Source organism: Elephas maximus, chromosome 20, assembly GCF_024166365.1.
Source record: "Elephas maximus indicus isolate mEleMax1 chromosome 20, mEleMax1 primary haplotype, whole genome shotgun sequence".
NCBI classification, from domain to species: domain Eukaryota; kingdom Metazoa; phylum Chordata; class Mammalia; order Proboscidea; family Elephantidae; genus Elephas; species Elephas maximus.
Genome location: NC_064838.1, coordinates 51650791 through 51670594, shown reverse-complemented (window position 1 = coordinate 51670594; position 19804 = coordinate 51650791). Strand labels below are relative to the sequence as shown.

General features: G+C 40.1%; 1 protein-coding gene across 5 annotated transcripts in view; it reads right to left on the bottom strand.

Annotated features, from left to right (window-relative positions):
* The window catches only part of KLHL18 (kelch like family member 18), a 64379-nt gene that overhangs the window by 35131 nt on the left and 9444 nt on the right, over positions 1-19804 (bottom strand). The window contains exon 1 of one of the 5 annotated variants that reach the window (XM_049861726.1): positions 16784-18566. The exons of the other annotated variants lie outside the window; for them this stretch is intronic. The gene's annotated coding sequence lies outside the window, so the exon portion shown is untranslated. Of the gene's footprint in view, positions 1-16783; positions 18567-19804 lie in introns of those variants that run through there. 5 annotated transcript variants of the gene reach the window in all.

Here is a 19804-nt window from a genome sequence, read left to right as displayed (position 1 = left end):
CAGGTATGAAATGAATTCACTGAATTGGAAGAAAATGAAAATACAATATACCAAAAACACAAAATATTAAAAAAAACAAAAGCAAAGATAGCAGGAGGGAAATGAGGAAAGACAAAGAAAAATCAATGAAATAAAAAGCAAACATACAACAAAGAAAATCAACCAAGTCAAAAATAGGTTTTTTGAAAAGACTAATAAAATTCATAACTCTCAGCAAAGTTAATCAAGAAAGAAAGGAAACAGAAATTACTAATAACAGGTACCACAGATGTTATAAAGATATTGAGAACAATATAATGGCAATAAATTTAAAAAATTTAGATAAAATAGGTAAATAATTTGAAAAATATAATTTATTAAAACTGACACAAGAAGAAATAGACATACTTAAGTGCATGAATAAATAAACTGATCAACAGAACGCAATAAAGATCCAGAAATTAATTTATATATATGAAAATTTAAGACAGAAATGGTAGCAGTTTCACCCCTATCATTATTACACACATTAAGTTGTTGTTAGGTGCCGTCAAGCTGGTTTCGACTCATAGTGACCTTATGTACTACACGATGAAACACTGCCTGGTCCTGTGCCATGCTCACTATCATTGTTATGCTAGAGCCCATTGTTGCATCCACTGTGCCAATCCATCTCATTGAGGGTCTCCCTCTTTCTTGCTGACCCTCTGCTTTACCAAGTATGATGTCCTTCCCCAGGGACTGATTCCTCCTGATAACATGTCCAAAGTATGTGAGACATAGTCTTGCCATTCTTGCTTCTAAGGAGCATCCTGGTTGTACTTCTTCCAAGACAGATTTGCTCATTGTTTTGGCAGTCCATGGTATATTCAACATTCTTCGCCAACACCATAATTCAAAGGCATCAATTCTTCTTCAGTCTTCTTTATTCACTGTCCAGCTTTCGCATGCATACGATATGATTCAAAATACCATGGCTTGAGTCAGGTGCACCTTAGTCCTCAAGGTGACATCTTCACTTTTCAACACTTTAACAAGGTCTTTTGCAGCCGATTTGCCCAATGCAATGCGTCTTTTGATTTCTTGACTGCTGTTTCCATGGGTGTTGATTCAAGTAATATGAAACCCTTGACAACTTCAATCTTAAATACACATTATTTAAACACACATTAATTAGGAATCAATAATTCTGCACCATCCCCCAGAGACCTGAGATTACCAAGAGTAACATCATTGCTAAAGATTCACCACCTGCAGAGACAGTGTCTTTACATACAAACTAGAAGAGCATATTTGCACTTCTTCCCCTGCACATTCTATTATGGTTTATTATTGTATGATTCATGATATAACCTGTCTGTACTCACGGATAAACAATTCCGTTCTTTGTAAGACTCAAAATAAAGCCAGGGAACCTTGATAACAACAACAACAAAAAAAGGCAAAGGACATGAACAGACACTTCCAAAGAGGATATTCAAGCAGCCAACACACACATGAAAAGACACTCATGATCATTAGCTATTAAAAAAAAAAGAGATGCAAATCAAAACTACAATGAGATACCGTTTCACCCCCGCAAAAATGGCACTGGTCAAAAAAAAAAACAAAACAATAAAGGCTGGTGAGGATGTGGGGGGACTGGAACCTTTATCCACTGCTGGTGGGGTTGTAAAATGGTAAAACCACTATGGAAAACAGTATGGTATTTCCTTAAAAAGGCAGAAATAGAAATACCTTATGAGCCAGCAATCCCACTCCTAGATACATACCCTAGAGATCTAATAGCAGTGTCATGAATAGACATATACACACCTATGCTCAATGCAGCATTATTCACAACAGTAAAACAATGGAAATAACCTAAGGGCCCATCAACGGATGAATGAATAAATAAAATATGGCATATACATACAATGGAATACTACACAACTATAAAGAATAATGATGAGTCCTTGAGACATAACATGGATGAATCTGGAGGACATTATGTTGAGCGAAATAGGTCAAACACAAAAGTACTAATATTGTATGATGCCACTTTTATAAAAAGACAACAATAGGTATACATACAGAAATCAACATTCTTTGGTGGTTCCCAGGGACAGGAGGGGGAGGGAGGGGGAATCACTCTAGACAGTAGACACTTGTTACTTTTGGTGATGGGAAAGGCAATACTGAATGTGGGTAAAGTGTGCACAACTTAACCAAGGTAAAGGATGACAGTAAGAAATATACAAGATTAAGGGACCTTACTGGTAAATGCTATGACATATACAATTTGGCAACATTAGCAGTAACAAACAAAAAATACGTGAGTGATTACACAGGTAGATTTTTACACATATATGTGCACAGGAAGGTATATGTGTGTATATATGTGTGCATATGCAGGTGTATCTGCAGGCATAGATATATATTATGTTTGTGTGTGCTACACATACATTCATACATATAATAAAGCACATACGGGGCACGGTCATGGTTACCTCCCACACATAACCAAACACCTTGCAGGACTGGTTTACTGGGTTTGAAGGCTTAGGACCATAGTCTTGTGGGACAACTTGGTCAACTGACATGACATAGTCTACAAGGTTTATGTTCTACATCATTGTATGGTAAGTAGTGTCTGGGGTCTTAAAAGCTTGCCAAGCAGCCATCTAAGATACAACTATTGGTCTCTACTTATCTCTGCAGCTAAAAAGAAAGAAGGAAGCCAAAGGCCCAAAGAAGAAACTAGTCTACAGGACTAACTGCCTATATGAACCATGGCCTCACCTATCCAAAGACTAGAAGAACTAGAAGGTACCCAGCTACCACTACCTACTGTTCTGACCATGGGCACAATAGATGGTCCCGGATAGAATGGGAGAAAATTGTAGAAGAAAATTCTAATTCTTAAAAAAAAAAAAAAAAAAGGCCAGACTTATTGGACCAGTAGAGACTAGAGGAACTCCTGAGACTACTACCCTGAGATATCCTTTAGACTTTGAACTTAAAGTACTCTCAGAGGCCACCTTTCAGCTAAATACAGATTGGCTCATAAAATAAACAATATCATGTGAGTAAAACTATGCTCCTTAAAAAACAACAAAAAAAATCTATGTGAGACTAAACAGTCAACATTTACCCTAAAGCACAGATGAGGCAGTTGAGCAGGAGGGGGACGGGGAAGCTGGATTAATGGAAGTGGAACCACCAGAACAGAAATATGGAGAATGTTGGAACAATGTGGAAAATGTAACCTATGTCACTGAACAATATGTATAAAAATTGTTAAATGGAAACCTAATTTGCTGTGTAACCTTTCACCAAAAACTCAATATTTTTAATAAAAAATAAAAAGCAGAAATCAATGAAATCCAATCCAATCAAAAAATAGGCAAAGGACATGAACAGACATTTCACCAAAGACAATATTCAAAAGACCCACAAGCACAAGAGAAATGCTCAATATCATTAGTCATTCGAGAGATGCAAATTGAAACCGTAACGGGATATCACTTCACTCCAACTAGGATGGCTAAGATTACAAAAAAAAAAAAACAAAAACAAAAACACATACACACAGAAAATACCAAATGCTGGCAAGAATGCGGAAAACTTGGAACCCTTATCCATTGCTTATTCCTGGGTGCTGCAAACAGTTAACTGCTCAACTACTAGCTGAAAAGTTAGCAGTCTGAGTCCACCTAGAGGCACCTTGGGAGACAGGCCTGGCAATCTGTTTCTGAAACATCTTGAAGCAGTTCTACTCTGCACACATGCGGTTGCCATGAGGTGGAACTGACTCAGCAGCAATTCACAACAACATCCATTGCTAGTAGGAATGCAAAACGGTATAGCCACTGTGGAAAACAGTTTGTGATTCTTCAAAAGTTAAACACGGAAGTACCATATGACCCAGCAATTCCACTCCTAGGTATATACCCAAGAGACCTGAAAGCAGCAATGTGAACAGACACATTTACACCAATGTTAACTGCAGCACTGCCCACAAAAGCCAAAAGGCGAAAACAACCTGAGTGTCCATCAATGAATGAATGGATAAACAAAATGTGGTATATATACACAATGGAATACTATTTAGCCATAAAGAGAAATGAAGTCCTGATGCATGCTACAATATGGATGAATCTCAAAAATCCTATGCTCAGTGAAATAAGTCAGTCACAAAAGGACAAATAGTGTATGATGTCATTTATATGAAAATAACATGAATAGGCAAATGTATACACGCCAAAGTTCATTAGTGGTTACCAGGGACAGGAGGTAGGAGGGAAAGAGTTTTTGTTAGTGAATGTTTGTTTACGGCGATGGGAAATTTGGCAGTGATTATGGGTGGCGGTTGTGCAACATGATTTAACGTGATTAATATCACTAAATTATACACCTGGTAGATGTTGAAAAAGCAAATGTTCTGTTACATATATTTTTACAATAAAAAACAGAATTAAAAAAATCAGTGAGAGAAAATTAATGAAACAAAAGCTAGTTCTTTGGAAAAAAATCAACAAAATTGACACACCTCTAGCAAGACTGACAGAGAAAGAAGACAGGTAACACAAATCACCAATAGAGGAATGCAACAACAGGTATCACTACAGGCCCTGTAAATATTAAAAGGAAAATACTACTACAAACAACTCTACACACATAGATTTGACAACTTAGATGAAATGGACCTTGAAAATCACAAACTACCACAACTCATCAAAGATGAAATAGATAATTTAAATACCCCTGTAACTAATAAGGAAATTGAATTTGTAATTTAAAAACTCCAAAAAAGGAAATCTGTAGGCCCAGATGCTTTCACTGGAGAGTTCTACCAAAAGATTATTAAAAAATTAACGACAATGCTATCCGATCTCTTCCAGAAAATAAAACTCACTGCCATCGAGTCGATTCCAGAAAACAGGAGAGAAAAATTCCAAATTCATTTTATGACACCAGTATTACCCTGATACCAAAACTAGACAATGATAGTACAAAAAAAGAATACTACGACCATTTTCCCTTAAGATCATATATGCAAAAATTGTTTTAAAATATTAGCATATAGATTCAGCAATATATAAATAGAATTATATACCATGACCAAATGAGACATATTCCAAGGATGCAAGGCAAGTTTAATATTAAAAAAAAAACCAATCAATGTAATCTACTACATTAACAGGTTGAAGAAGAAAAATCACATAATCCTACCAATTGAGGCAGAAAAAAAATTTAACAAAATTCAACATCCATTCATGATAAAAAACTCAGAAAACAAGCAATGAAGGGGAACTTTCCCAACTTGATAAAGAACATCTACAAAATACTTTCAGTAAACACTGAATGCTTTCCCCTAAGATCGGAAACCCGGTACTCTCACTGCTCCTATTTAACATGGGCCTAGAAGTTTTAGCCAGTACAATAAGGCAAGAAAATGAAATAAAAGAAATAAAACTGTCCTTATTGGTCAGTGGCATGATAATTTTTTTTAGAAAATTTGAGACAATCTACAAAAAAATCACCTAGAACTGAGTTCAGCAAGATGGCAGGAAACAAGATCAACATACAAAAATCACTTTTAGTTCCACATATTAACAATGAACATGTGAAAACCATCATTTAAAATGTAATTACATTTATAATCACTCAAAAAATTTAAAAACTTAGGCGTAAATCTAACAAAACATGTATAAGACTTACATACTAAAATCACAAAATGTTGGTGAAATAAGTCAAAGAAGATCTAAATAAATGGAGAGACATACTGTGTTCGTGGATTAGAAGACTCATTATAGTAAAGATGTCAATTCTCTCTAAATTGATGCACAGGTTTAATGCAATGCCTATCAAAATCCCAGCAATTTTTTTTTTTACTAGATACATACAATATCATTCTACAAGTTATATGGAAAGGCAAAAGAATTAGAATAACTAAAATAATTTTGAACAAGAATAAAGCTGGAGGAATCTACCCATTTTGAGACTTATTATATAGCTACAGTAAGCAAGACTGTGTGGTACTGATGGAAGGATACATCAATGGAATAGAAAAGAGAATCCAGAAGCAGCCCCATATAAGTATGGCTAAATGATTTTTGTCAAAGGAAGAAAAGAATTTTGCTGGAGGAAAGATAGTCTTTTCAACAAATGGTACTGAAGGAAATGGATATCCACGGGCCAAAAAAAAAAAAAAAAAATAGAGAACTTCGAGCTAAACCTCAAATCTTATACAAAAATTAACTCAAAGTGAATCACAGATTTAAATGTAAAATGTAAAACTATAAACTTCTAGAAGAAAACAAAGGAGAAACTCTTCAGACCTAGGGCTCAAGGAAAAGTTCTTAGACATCAGTCCAAAAGTATAATCCATAAAAGAAAAAAAATAAATTGGACTTAAAACAAAAAAAATCTTGCTCTGTGAAAGATCCTGTTAGGAGAATGAAAAGCTAAGCTACAGACTGGTAGAAAATATTTGCAAACCACATATCTGACAAGAGACTCAAATGTATACCACATAAAACACTAAAAATTCAATGCTAAGAACAAAGCAATCCAATCAGAAAATTGGCAAAAGACATGAAGAGACAATGTCTTCAAAAAGAAAATACAGACTGCAAATAAACACATTAAAAGATGTTCAACATCATTAACCATTAGAGAAATGTAAACTAAAATCACAAGGAGCTATCACTACACACCTAACAGAAAATGGCTAAAATGAAAAAGCACCAAACGCTGATGGGGATGGAGAAGAACTGGGTTACTCAAACACAGATGATAGGAATAGAAAATGAAACAACCATTCTGGAAAACAGTTTGGCAATTTCTTCTAAAACTAAAAAGGCACTTTCCATATAACACTGTAATTGTTCTCTTGGGCATTTGTCCCGGACAAACGAAAACTTGTTTATACAAAATCCTGTTCATGAATGTTCATAGCAGCTTTATTCATAATAGCCCAAAACTGGAAACAATCCAAACATACTTCCATGGATGAATGCTTAAACTGTGGTACCTCCATACCATGGCATGCTAATTAGAAATAGAAAGGAACAAACTACTGATAGAACTTGGATGGATTCAAGGGCATTATGCAGAGTGAAAAGGTCACATAATCTATAATTCCATTTATTTAACATTCTTGATATGAGATGGAGAACAAATTTGTTTTGCCAGATGTTGGCGGGGTGGGCAGGAGAAGGCAAGTGTGGCTATAAGAGGGCGTAGCATGAGGGAGATCTTTGTGGTGATGAAATAGCTCTGTATTGTTTGTGGAGGTGGTTCCAAATCTTCCTTCCATTAGTCATTCTTTAAGAGTAGGTCTGTCAGCAACAAATTCTCGTTTTATTCATTTAGGAACGTCTTTATTTCCCCCTTCATTCATGAAGAATAGTTTCACTGAATATAGAATTCAGTCAACAGTTCTTTACTTTCAGCACTTCAAAAATGTGTAATTTCCATCTGGCCCCCATGGTTTCTGATGAAAAATCTGTTGTCATTCGAATTGGTTGTCCCTATGCTGGAAACCCTGGTGGCGTAGTGGTTAAGTGCCATGGCTGCTAATGAAAAGGTCTGCAGTTTGAATCCACCAGGTGCTCCTCGGAAACTCTATGGAGCAGTTCTACTCTGTCCTATAGGGTCGCTATGAGTTGGAGTTGACTCGACAGCAACTTTTTTTTTTTAAATAGGTAATGCTACCGTATCATACACTACCTCCTGAAATGGCTGAATGCTGACCAATTCTTTTTGGTATAGTGACTCTGTGTATTCCTTCCATCTTCTTTTGATGCTTCCTGTGTCATTTAATATTTTCCCCATAGAATCCTTCAGTATTGCAACTCAAGGCATGAATTTTTTCTTCAGTTCTTTCAGCTTGAGAAATGCTGAGCGTGTTCTTCCCTTTCGGTTTCCTATCTCTTTGCATATGTCACCATAATACATTACTTTGTCTACCTGAACCACCCTTCTGTTCGGCTCTTTTGTTGTTGTTAGGTGCCGTCAAGTCGGTTCTGACTCATAGGAACCCTACGCACAACAGAGTAGAACACTGCCCGGTCCTGAGTCATCCTTACAATCATTGTTACACTTGAGCTCATTGCTGCAGCCACTGTGTCAATCCACCTCATTGAGGGTCTTCCTCTTTTCCACTGACCTTGTACTTTGCCAAGCATGACATCCTTCTCCAGGGACCGATCCTTCCAGACAACATGTCCAAAGTATGTAAGACGCAGTCTCACCATCCTTGCTTCTAAGGAGCATTCTGGTTGTGCTTCTTCTAAGACAGATTTGTTCGTTCTTTTGGCAGTCCATAGTATATTCAATATTCTTCACCAAAACCACAATTCAAAGGTGTCAATTCTTCTTCAGTCTTCCTTATACATTGTCCAGCTTTCACATGGATAGGATGCCATTGCAAATATCATGGCTTGGGTCAGGTGCACCTTAGTCTTCAAGGTGACATCTCTGTTCTTCAACACTTAAAAGAGGTCCTTTGTAGCAGATTTACCCAATGCAATGTGTCTTTTGATTTCTTGACTGCTGCTTCCATGGCTGTTGATTGCGGATCCAAGTAAAATGAAAACCTTGACAACTTCAGTCTTTTCTCCATTTATCATGATGTTGCTCATTGGTCCAGTTGTGAGGGTTTTTGTTTTCTTTATGTTGACGTGCAATCCATTACTTCATCATTTTTTCCTTTTGCTTTAGCTACTCAACGTACAAGAGCAAGTTTCAGAGTCTCTTCTGACACCCATTTAGGTCTTTTCTTTCTCTCCTATCTTTTAAATGACTTCTTGCTTTCTTCATGTATGATGTCCTTGATGTCATTCCACAACTCATCTGCTCTTCAGTCATCAGTGTTCAACATGTCAAATTTATTCTTGAGATGGTCTCTAAATTCAGGTGGAATATACTCGAGCTTGTACTTTGGCTCTTGTGGACTTGTTCTAATTTTCTTCAGTTTCAACTTGAACTTGCATATGAGTAAGTGATGTCTGATCTGCAGTCAGCCCCTGCCCTTGTTCTGACTGAGGATATTAAGCTTTTCCATTGTCTCTTTCCACAGATGTAGTCAATATGATTCCTGTGTATTCCACGTGGCAAGGCCCAGGTGTTTAGCCACCAATTTATGTTGGTGAAAAAAGGTATTTGCAGTGAAGAAGTTGTTGGTCTTGCAAAACTCAATCATGTGATCTCTGGCATTGCTTCTATCACCAAGGCCATATTTTCCAACTACCGATCCTTCTGTTTCCACCTTTTGCATTCCAATCACCAGTAATTATCAGTGCGTACTGAATGCACGTTCCATCAATTTCAGACTGCAGAAATTGGTAAAAATCTTCAATTGCTTCATATTTGGCCTTAGTGGTTGGCACATAAATTTGAATAATAGTCATATTAACGGGCCTTCCATGTAGGCGTGTGGATATTATCCTATCACTGACAAAGTAAACGACACAGGAAGCATCAAAAGAAGATGGAAGGAATGCACAGTCAGCATACCAAAAAGAATTGGTCCACATTCAACCATTTCAGGAGGTAGCATATGATCAGAAACCTATGATACTCAAGGAAGAAGTCCAAGCTGCACTGAAGGCATTGGCAAAAAACAAGGCTCTGGGTATTGACGCAATACCAATTCAGATGTTTCAACAAGTGGAGGCAGTGCTGAAAGTGTTCACTCGTCTATGCCAAGAAATTTGGAAGACAGCTATCTGCTCAACCAACTGGAAGAGATCCATATGTATGCCTATTCCCAAGAAAGGTGATCCCACCGAATGCGAAAATTTTCATTACTATCACATGGAAGTAAAATTTTGCTGAAGATCATTCAAAAGTGGCTACAGCAGTATATCGACAGGGAACTGCCAGAAATTCAAGGTGGATTTAGAAGAGGACATGGAACCAGGAATAGCATTGCTGACGATGTCAGATGGATCTTGGCTGAAAGCAGAGCATACTAGAAAGATGTTTACCTGTGTTTTATTGACTATGCTAAGGCATTTTACTGTGTGAATCATAACAAATTATAGACAACATTGCAGAGAATGGGAGTTCTAGAACACTTAATTGTGCTCTTGAGGAATCTGTACATGGATCGAGAGGCAGTCATTTAAACAGAATAAGGGGATACTGCGTGGTTTAAAGTCAGGAAAAGTGTGCAGCAGGGTTGTATCCTTTAACCATACATATTCATTCTGGATGCTGAGCAAAAAATCCAAGAATCTGGACTACACGAAGAACAGGGCATCAGGATTGGAGGAAGACTCATTAACAACCTGTGTTATGCAGATGACACAACCTTGCTTGCTGAATGTGAAGAGGACTTGAAGCACTTACTGATGAAGATTAAAGGCCACAGCCTTCAGTATGGATTACACCTTAACATAAAGAAAACAAAAACCCTCACAACTAGACCAATAAGCAGCATCATGATAAACAGAGAAAAAACTGAGGTTGTCAAGGATTTCATTTTACTTGGATCCACAATCGATACCCACGGAAGCAGCAGTCAAGAAATCAAAAGACACATTGCATTGGGCAAATCAGCTGCTAAAGACCACTTTAAAGTGTTGAAAAGCAAAGATGCCACCTTGAGAACTAATGTGAGCCTGACCCAAGCTATGGTATTTTCAATTGCCTCATATGCATCCAAAAACTGGACAATGAATAAAAAAGACCAAAGAAGAATTGATGCCTTTGAATTGTAGCCTTGGCGAAGAATACTGAATATACCATGGACTGCCAAAAGAACGAACAAACCTGTCTTGGAAGAAGTACAACCAGAATGCTCCTTAAAAGCAAGGATGGCGAGACTACGTGTCACATACTTTGGACATGTTATCTGGAGGGATCAATTCCTGGAGAAGGACATCATGCTTGGTAGAGCAGAGGGTCAGTGAAAAAGACGAAGACTTTCAACAAGATGGGCTGACACAGTGGCTCCAACAATGGGCTCAAGCACAGCAACAATTGTGAGGATGGTGCAGGGCCGGGCAGTGTTTCATTCTGTTGTGTAGTGTTTCTACAAGTTCACTGATCCTATCTTCTGTCCTCTCCACTCCACTTAGGGTTTTCTTAGTTTCAATTATTATATTTCTCAGTTCTATAATTTCCATTTGGTTATTATCTGTAAGTTCCATTTCTTTGCTGAGATTTTTAATATATTCATTTGTTTGAAGACAATTTGTAATTTTTTGTTGCAGCATGGCTGCTTTAAAAAACATGTCAGGCAATTCCAACACCTGATTCATCTTGGTATCGGTATCAGTTGATTGTCTTCTTCTCGTTTAGATTGTGATTTTTCTGGTTCTTGGTATGACAAGTGATTTTCTATTGTATCCAGGACATTTTGGATATTATGTTAACCTTACTACTATTTAAATCTTTTACTGTTGCAGGCAGTCACTCTGTTTAGCTTTAGCCTGTAGGTCCTCGCTTACTTTTATTTTATTGGTTCCAATAACAATTTAGTTTTCAGAGACACTACAGTGCTATTCTGGTCTGCATCGTTCACCTGACACTACTGAGGCTCCTGTACAATCCCTACTTATGTCACCCATGGACAAGAGTACGTTCCCTGGGCTGCCCAGTGCTGCTATGTGAGGGGTGGGGATGCAAGATCCAAGAGCGTTTCCCTGGCCCTGTTCTGTGGGCCGCCTAGTGCTGACAGACTTCCCACTCAATCTCTGCCAGTGCTACTGGGTGAAGCCAGCCCTGCCTGCAACCACTAGTTGTGGCACAGAGGGTAGGGTTCCCTGTCCAGTCTTCACTGGCATCAATGGTGTGAGCAGCAAAGGCCTGCCTGGCTTATTTTTGAGCCAATTAGGAAACCTGAATTATAGACGGTGGTATCAGAGGATAACAAATAATTAATGTTCATTTTGTTAGTTGTGAGAACCACACGAAGTTATATAATAAAACGCCCATATTTTTTAGAGATGCATGCTGAACCATAAAGGTTTGAAATGTTAGGAATTTGTTTCAAATACTTGGCAAAGGGAAGAAAAAGCAGCAAAAAAGGTACAGATTAAGCAAATGTGGCAAAAATCTTGATAATGGTTGAATTTGGATAATGGGTATACTGTACTATTCTCTTTTTAATTCTATTTATTTTTCTAGTTGTTGAGAATATGCACAGCAAAACATACACCAATTTAACAGTTTCTACATGTACAATTCAGTGGCGCTGATTACATTCTTTGAGTTGTGCAACCATTCTCACCCTCCTTTTCCAAGTTGCTCCTTCCCCATTAACATAAACTTACTGCTCCCTAAGGCTCCTACCTAGTCTTTCAAGTTGCTGTTGTCAACTGGACCCCATATAGACAGTTTTTAAAAGAGAATAATGCCCAAAGATGACATTTTTTACTACTTAAGCTAAACTAATGCTATGTTTTAAGAAGACTTCACAGTATATTTGTTTTAAGGGTTAAAGATTATCTCAGGGCAATAGTTTCAGGAGTTCATCCAGCCTCCATGGCTTCAGAAAGTCTGGAGTCTATGACAATTTCAAATTCTGTTCTGCATTTTCCTCCTTTTTATCAGTATTCTTCTATACAATCTTTGATCGAAATGTTCAATAGCCGGGCACTACCCAGTTCTTCTGGTCTCATGGCAAAGAATGCAGTTGTTTATAGAGGTAATTAATTACACATTCCATTTCCTCCTCCTATGCCAGACTCTCCTTCTTCCTCTGCTGCTCAGGTGAAGAGACCAATTGTTGAGCTTTGGACAGCCACTGCAAGGTTTTAAGATCCCAGGAGCTATGCAACAAACTAGGAAGTAGAACAGAGGCACTAAACACATTATTAGGCCAATTAACTGGGATGTCCCATGAATTCATGATCTTAAACCTCCAAACCAAGGAATCAAATCCCGTGAGGTATTATTCTTTCTACTTTTATGTATATTTGAAAATTTTCATAATAAAAGATGCTATTTAAAAAACTGCTATCCAACCCCTTCCTTACCTAATTCTCCATTTCTCTTACTCTGCTTTTTCTTTTCATAGTGCTGATCACCTTCTACTACTCATTCATTCAACAAATACTTACGGTGCTTAAGAGTTAAGGGTGTTCTGCATCTCATTTTGGACAGTGGCGTCTGGGGTCTTAAGAGATAGCCAGCGGCCATCTAAGACGCAACAATTAGTCTCAACCCACCTGGAGCAAAGGAGAATGAAGAACACCAAAGACACAAGGTAATTATGAGCCCAAGAGACAGAAAGGGCCACATAAATCAGAGACTACATCAGCCTGAGACCAGAAGAACTAGATGGTACTCAGCTACAACCGACGACTGCCATGACAGGGAGCACAATAGAGAATCCCTGAAGGAGCAGGAGAGCAGTGGGATGCAGACCTCAAATTCTCATAAAAAGACCAGACTTAATGGTCTCACTGAGACTGGAGGGACCCTGGATGCCATGGTCCCCAAACCTTCTGTTAGCCCAAGATAGGAACCATTCCCGAAGCCAACTCTTCAGACAGGGATTGGACCGGACTATGAGACAGAAAATGATACTGGTGAGGAGTGGGCTTCTTGGATCAAGTAGACACATGAGACTATGTGTGCACCTTCTGTCTGGAGGGGAGATGTGAAAACCGATGGGGACAGAAGCTGGCTGAATGGACACTGAAATACAGGGTGGAGAGAAAGAGTGTGCTGTCTCATTAGGGGGAGAGCAACTGGGAGTATACAGCAAGGTATATATAAGGTTTTGTATGAGAGGCTGGCCTGATTTGTAAACTTGCACTTAAAGCACAAAAAAAAAAAAAAGAGTTAAGAGTGTGAGGGTAAGATCAGGAGTTCAGCTTTGGATTTCGCCAATTTAAGTGACGATGTCAAGTAGGCAGTTGAGTCTGGAGTTTGGGAAAGTGGTTTAGGCTAGAGACGCATCAGTATACATGATATGATACTTAAACCTATGAGATGGGACAAGATTGCCATGGGAGTGAGTATAGATAGAGAAGGAGTCCAAAGCCTGAGCTCTGGGACCTGCTAAGAGGTTGGAGAAGACGAGAAACAAAGAAGACTCAGAAGGGTGATCTGTGGAATAGGAAGAAAACTGGAAGCTAAGTAACCAAGTATATCAAGGGGAATGGAGTGTTCAATTATGGCAAATCTGCTGGTAACTCAAGTAAGATGCACACTAAGCCGCTAATGATGTGGAGATCATTGGTAACCTGGATAACGGCAAACAGTGGTAACTTATTCCAACTTACCTATCCTTAGTAGAACATAAGCTTCACCATGGGAGCAATCTTTGAATGTTTCATGTTTCCTAGAGCAGCTGGGCAATTAACACTCAGTAATTGTTGAATGAAAGGAGCCAAGGTGGCGCAGTGGTTAAAGCACCTGGCTGCCAACTGAAAGTCCGGCAGTTTGAACTCACCAGCCACTCCGTGGAAGAAAGGTGTGGCCATCTACTTCTGCAAAGATCACAGCCTTGGAAACCCTATGGGTTAGTTCTACTCTGTCCTATAGGGTCTCTGTGAGTTGAAATTTGACTCTATGGCAATGTGCTTATTTGTTGAGTGAAGGAGCCCTGGTGGTGCAATGGTTAAGCACTCAGCTGCTAACCGAACGCTCAGCAGTTCAAACCCACTGGCCAATCCGTGGGAAAAAGCACCTAGTGATCTGTAAAGACTTACAGCCTAGGAACCGACCTGATGGCACAAAACAACATTTGTTGAATGAATGAAGTTTCTGAATGAATCAACTCAATATACGATTGAGTCTGGCCATGTCACATCCCATTTTGTTGGGTTCCCTACTGCCTACAAACCCTAGACTGGCTCTAATCTACCCCATCCAGTTTTACCGCCCACCATGCCTAAGTACTAAACTGCTGCAAATCCCCCTAAACGCCCTGTTCTCTCTGCTTGGATTCTTACCCCTTATTTTTTCTGAACTACTCTTCATCCTCTTAAGATCCAGGCTAAATGCTCCCTCTTCTGAGAGGCCTCCCTGACATCCAGGTAGTCAGTTCTCCCCCTTCCTGGGGCACCTGGTACAATCCTCCACGATGGCACACATTATACTACCCCTAAAGAACATTTCTATATCTAGTTGAATACTGCTCCCAGGGAAAGCACAGGCTTGTGTCCTAGCACTTAACACAGTGCCTCATTTTCAAGTGTATTTAATGAGTCCTAAAGCTCATTTCATCTAAAAGGTAGTCATCAGTCTTCACCTGAGATATAAACAAGTAACAAAATATCTGATAAGCTTCACCTATTCTTTTTAACTATTGACCTCCTGGCTCAGGACTGGTCAATCTGGTGGGAGGAAGGCCCTGATCTCTGACTAAAGCTCAAAGGCGAGGAAAGCATGAGTGTTACTCTCTAACCTTATCTGAAAATTCAGTTGGCTGAAGTAAAACGTTCAAGAAAAAGATGGTAAGGCTTAGGGCCAACTTGTGGAGGGCTTGACTTCCAGGCCAACAGTATATTCCCAGCCCTAGAAGAAATAAACCAGACACACTGCAGCTAACAAGGTGGCATGCAGAAAAATGAGGGTGGGGGGGGGAGGTTGTGTTCTGTCACCTTGAATATTAATGGCCTTCCCACCAGCCAGAACATGGGCAGAGGGCCACATGTCCATCCCACCATAAGCAGAAAAAAATCAGTCCTTACAAACCCATGGGGTTGGAAAACTGACAGCAAATATAATAAAACATACTGGGTCCAGTCTGGGGTTGTGATGGCATTTTAAAGCACACTGTCCGAAACCCTCTACTGACAAAGTTTGGATTTCCCTGTTTAGAGGGCCCCACTGGGAAGTGACTACAGGAAGGGGATGAGGGAGGAAGTGCCTGACCGGCTGGCACTAAAAAAAAAAAAAAAAAAAAAGACCTAGGGCTACAGTCCCATATACAGAGCAGGCTGAAACACTCAGGTCTGTCCCCACCTCTTTCAACCTCCCTCCACTCATATCCAGCAAGGTAGAGTGGGAAGAGAGGGAGGGAGACGGGAGGCCATGAGAAGATGAATCTTGACAGTACTGTATACTACACATCTCACGGTACCAATAGCACATGATTTGCAGCTGTTTCTTACCAATCCAGACGCCTTACCATGAGAATTCCAGGAGTCCACGGTCCACACCCAACCCACTTCCCCAATCTCACTTTTCACCTGGCTCCTCCATGTATTGTTTGTTTGAGAAACATGCCATGTGTGCACTTTCATGCCTGGGCCTCTCTGAACAGGCTTTTCCCTAGCCTGGAATGCCTCCCCACCACATCTGTCATCCTAATAATCCTTGAAGGTACCAATCAAATAAAATCCTCTATGTAAAACTATACCAAGCCCTCTAAATAGGAAATAGCTACTGCCTCTTCAGTGTTCCCTTAGGGCCTTGACCATACCTCTGCAATTACTGAATTTATCACACTTGCCCTTGTCTTATGATTAATTGGTGGGTATATATCCCACCTCCCCACTAATCTACAAATGTCCAGAAGACAGGGGCCAACTTCCACTCACAGCAGTGAGCCTCATGAACCTAGTAAAGCACTGTGCAGTCAAATGTACTTCAGTAATGAGTTGGCTGAGGGAGCATCTCAAACATAACGTCAGGAGCCCCTTAGGGTAACTCAGCAGGTACTTTTGAGCACCTGCAACATAGTGAGAACTGTGCAAAGTAATAGATGGTCCACATGCTTCAGGGGCTCAACATCTAGAAGGGAGAGAAACACTCGAACACATTTATACTCTTCAGTATAATAAGGGGAGGAGGAACAAAGCATTAAGGCAGCAGTTTTCAAGCTTTCATGTACATACGATGAAGGAATTACCTGGGCATCTGTTAAAACGCAGATTCTGGTTCAGTAACGCTGCAGTGGGCCTGAGATTCTGCATTTCTAACACGGTCCCAAGTGACGTTGATGCTGACTGGTCCAATGACAACATTTGGAGTAACAAAGGGTTAAGGCACAACGGAAGAGGAAGAGACTAACTGCACCTGGAGGGATATGGCAAGACTCTTCAGAGAGGTGGGACACCATACGACCACCTCCACTATGATAGGGCAAAAGCAAGCAGCAGCACAGGTTGGCAGGGAGATGGCTTACAAACTTGTGACCACAAGACAATGTTAAACAGACACAAACGCAAGGTGCTTTAGGAGGCCAGAGGAGGGAGTGTATGACCAGAGGAGAGGCAAAAAGAACCTCAGTCTTGTCTCACTTCTCTCTCCTCTTGAGAAGAATACGAAGGAGCCTTGAAGTATAGATAGGACTCCACCTGGTGCACATGTGAGGATATTCCAAGCCAAAAGAACAGTAGAGCAAAGACTAAGAATCAGAGAACACAGGTCATGAAGAGACATTCAGCCAATGCAGGAAGTGGCCATGGGCAACTAGGGAAGAAAGGCAGAGGCGGCCAGGTCTGTAGGACCTCGAACATCAAGGACAAAGCCAGCAGTCCTAGAAATGTCACCCCATGAACAGTTGTCAACAGCAACAGAATATCCTTAAGCTTCACCCTCTTTGCATCTTACAGATGGTAACTGACGGATTTCTGTGAGCCAGCTTAGAATAATCAGAGGTTCAGTTAAATCAGCAGTCCTTTCCTTAATCCTACAGAAAACCAGTCACCACTTGTCACTCCTGCATTCCCACTATCTGCCTTCACCAGGGGAAATACTGTCTGCCTGGAAAAACACCTTCTCCCAGGTATCTTGCTGACTTAAAGTGATACCCCATCGATATGCAAGTAAAAAAAAAAAAGAGAGAGAGACAAGCTCTGCTCAACAAGGGGTAGGGGAACCTTTAAATACCACGGAGAGCTGAACAGCTCCGCTCTACTTCCTGCTCCCCTGACAAGTTCTAACCTCTGACTTTCACTATGTGCAGAACAGAATTTCCTTCAAGGGCAAGACAGAGTTGGTCTTTGTTGCTCTGGCTGTTAGCATCATCTCTCCTGACTGGGAGAAAAAGAAAAAAGTGCAAGTGAAATCCTGTGCTCTCTCCGTGAACTATGTAGAGTGCATCCGATCTTTCCATACTATAGGTACACCCCTAACACCCTACCTGATTCTTCATTCATAAATAAATAAATGAATAATTACGGCTTGGCTCCATTCATCTAATGAATAGTTACTGAGCCATTTCCTGCACCATGCTAGGAACTGTGCTGGGCCTGGGGGGCTACCTCTCTGACCTCATGTCCTTCCACTTTCCTCCCTGGTCACTCTACTCTTACCATGCCAACTTCTTACTGTTCTTCAAAAATAGCAAGTGTGCTCCTTCCCCAGGGCTCTGCACAGGATTATTTTGCCTGCTGCCTGGAATACTCTTCCCTCAGGTATCCTCACAGATCACTCCCCAAGTCATTCAGGTCACTGCTCAGCACAGCCAGCTCTGGTCCCCCTAACAAAAGCAGTACTCTTGGTCCCCTGTTTCTGCTTTCTTTTTCATAGCACTTTTCCCCAGTTGACATTTTATGTCTATTTACTCATTTATTGTCTGCTGCCCCACCACCCACTAGAACGTAAGCTCATACTTGCGGGGGCTTTGCCTACTTTGCTCAGTGCTGTCTCTCCAGCACGTGGCAAACCGCTTGGCACATGGAAGGCACTGACTTATCTGCTGAGTAGACTGCTGAAGGAAAATGAAATGGGAAGCCACTCAGAGGAGAATGACACGATCAGAGATGAGCCTTAAGAAAACCAATCTGTGAGCGGCAAAGGATCACTCCCTGAGGGGTCTGTGAGAATTCTCAACATGCTAGTGAAGTTAAAGGAATCCTGAGCTTGGGAAAAGGTGATGAAGATCCAAACTGGGGCAGTGGTTTACTGAGCACCTATTATGTAGACACCCCAGTAAACAATTCAGTGATGGCTCCTGCTGACATGGAGTTACAATTCTGTAAACAAGCATGCAACTGCTACTGGGACAAAGGCCACAAAGTACAGGTAAGCGGGAGGATAAGCCAATGCCAGTTCCAGAGTTTCAATCCTGCATGACTAGATGGATGGTGTGCCGTTCTTACTCAAGGGGAACAAAAGAAGAGATGGTTTAGAAGGGAAGGAGGGTTGATTTTAGATACAAGTGTGAGGACCAACAGGACAAATGGAAACGCAGGTCTTGCATTTGGGAGCAAGATAAGCAGTAGAAATACAGATTTGAAAGACAATTGTAGAATATGCCAATAGGAATTGACAAATGTTATGTTTTATATATATATATATACATTTCTATCTCTACTACAATTAAAAAAAAAGAATACACCAGCAGAACTTTGCTTGGAAGACAGGTTGGCATAGCGTGTTCTGCTGGTCCTTGGGACAGCTCTATCAAGGTTACATTACATTTAGATTTTACAAATCAGCACAAGAAAAATAAGCTCACAACACGTGTATATCACTTAAATATGCATCTCTTAGAAGTCTGCTCCTTTTAAGTGACCATTTGAAGTGTAGCCACAGGGCTGAGCTAATAAAATCTGGCTGTTAACAGCTGAGGCAGCACACTACAAAAACTGGAGTAGGAAAGGCTACTCCTCAGTATCAAATGTTCCGATCAGTGGGTTCAGACACAGGGACAAATTCTGTTTTTAGTGTCTCCAGAGTCACGGAGCACAATACGCATGCCCACCTGGTAACAAGCCTTCTTCAGCATCTTTTAAGCTCCCCCTCCCCCCAATTAACAGTCTCTTTTTTTTAAGACCAGTTTTAAGTTTACAGAAAAATCAAACAAAAAGTAGAGTTCCCATTTACTTCCCCCCGCCCCACCCGTTTCCGCCTCCCAGACAGTTTCCCCTGTTATTAACATCTGGCATTGGTGTGGTACATTTGTTACAATTAACAAACCAAT